This window comes from Fukomys damarensis, unplaced genomic scaffold, assembly GCF_012274545.1.
Source record: "Fukomys damarensis isolate Sample0158 unplaced genomic scaffold, DMR_v1.0_HiC HiC_scaffold_34, whole genome shotgun sequence".
NCBI classification, from domain to species: Eukaryota; Metazoa; Chordata; class Mammalia; order Rodentia; family Bathyergidae; genus Fukomys; species Fukomys damarensis.
In genome coordinates, this window is record NW_022900946.1 from 25,249,432 (window position 1) to 25,251,274 (window position 1,843).

Consider the following 1,843-nt stretch of genomic DNA (forward strand, 5'->3'; position numbering starts at 1 on the left):
CTGTTCGTTGTGATGATTACAGCAAGGCAGTAGTGTTTAGTGACAGGATCCAGCAGTTCAGTTATGACAATTTCATCACTGTCATTAGTGCCTTTTGTTTGCAGTGAACATGAAAAACTGCTCAGTATTAAGGATACAGGGATGAAAAAGAAGGGGGATTGGTAGTGAAGAAAGTGAGATGGTAAAGGGAGAGCACCAGGGAAGAGAAGTTCACGCGCTATTAAGACCAGAAAGAAAATATCTCTGGATAATTAAGTCAGCTGACTTACATGGCATGGGGGCTTGGTTGAGAGGACCAAATTTTGGACTGTTCTTTCTCCTAAGAAAGTTATTGCTTCTGTTTATAAATATGCATCATTTTTGCCATTTTGGTTCCTTAAAAAAATGCCCTCCCTCAGAGAGATGTTATTTTTGGTAAGGGGTCTTTCTGCTTCAAGTATAGTGGTTATAAATGACTAGTTTCAGTATCTTCTCTAGCATGCAAGGGCATAATGCAGCAAAATAAATAGAGGAAGTGCAGTGACCTTTGCTGTAGATCTACTGGGTGTCAGGCAAGGCATATTTTTGTGTACATTTCCCCCTCTCTCTTCTCAATTGGGATGAATAGCTTTATCACCACTTAACCTAGGGGAACAATAATAGGTTAAAAAAAAATGTTCCTCAGATCACCTAGCTAGTTAGCAGAGAGCAGGGATTTGAATGCTCCTTTGACTCACATTCCTACTTCTTACAGCCCTCTTGTCCTTTTCTGGAAACTTGATGCATATCGTGACTTGGATCTTGAGAAATGTCTGATAAAACTGGCCAATTGGAAGGGCAGGCTTAGCAGGGAAACAGAAAGAGGCAGGTGGCAGGGTGGGACAAGGAACAAAAGCCTGCAGGATTCCTGTGATGACAGAAACATGCTTCTGCTATGACATTCCACAAACTGTCTAAAAATTGACTGTAACCATTTCTCGTGGACCCTGTTAACCCTCTAAGCTATGGACGGAGCATTCACTCACATTCTAGCCAGGTCTAGACTCTGGGTGCAATGCCACCAATCTGAGAAACTCATGAGATTTCCAGCTCAGACTTCTTCCGAATTCCTGGGGTCCCTTTTCACCGCTCTAGCATGAGTGCCACATGGGTTTGGACTGTGCACCGCTGTAGGAAGCAACTGAAAACCCCAGACGGGGGCGGGGGGCGGGCGGGAAGCTGGAAATTCCCTGCTGTCTTGGTGTCTGGGCTCTAGCTTTTCCACTTCCCTAAAACCTGCACTCAGGAGGCGCTCCCTAATTGTCTTCGGAAATGAGGTAAATACATGCACAGAGCCAGGATACTCTGGTGCTGAGCGATCACCCGAACTGAACGAGGAAACCGAGGCCTCTTTCTTACCAGAGTGCTAGGGAGTGGAGACATTGAGCACACAGCGCTTCCAGGAGCAGGCTCCCCTAGAGCAGCTGGGCTCCTCCGGGAGCTCTCCCCATTCTGTCCCGTTCAGCAAGAAACACAACTTCCTCAAGCTTTTAGGTTTCTCTTGGCGGAGCTTACAGGGTCAGAAGCGAGTCAGTGGCCGCGGCCCGCTAGGGACGAGGACAGAGGTGACTCGGACCACCGCCGAGGCTTCAGCATCACCTGCGTGGACAGGTGGGACCCGTGCATTTCTGGGGCCACCCCAGATCTCGCGGAGGATGCTGAATGACACCGTCCAGTTTGAGAGCGTCTTTGTCCCAGGCACAGCGACTTTCCCGGTGCCCCCCGGGGGGTTGGGCATCCGGCCCAGAGGAGAGAGCGGGCGAGCGAGCGCCAGGAGCTGGGGCGGCGGCGTGGAGGAGGACCGCGGAGGAAGTCCCTCGTGGCC

At 49.8% G+C, this 1,843-nt stretch overlaps 1 protein-coding gene across 1 annotated transcript in view; it reads left to right on the plus strand.

Annotated features, from left to right (window-relative positions):
• The first annotated feature begins 1,562 nt into the window (after positions 1-1,562).
• Positions 1,563-1,843, plus strand: part of LOC104859919 (beta-adrenergic receptor kinase 2) — a 135,117-nt gene continuing 134,836 nt past the window's right edge. Inside the window, exon 1 of the mRNA XM_033758745.1 lies at positions 1,563-1,629. The gene's annotated coding sequence lies outside the window, so the exon portion shown is untranslated. The remainder of the gene's footprint in view (positions 1,630-1,843) is intronic.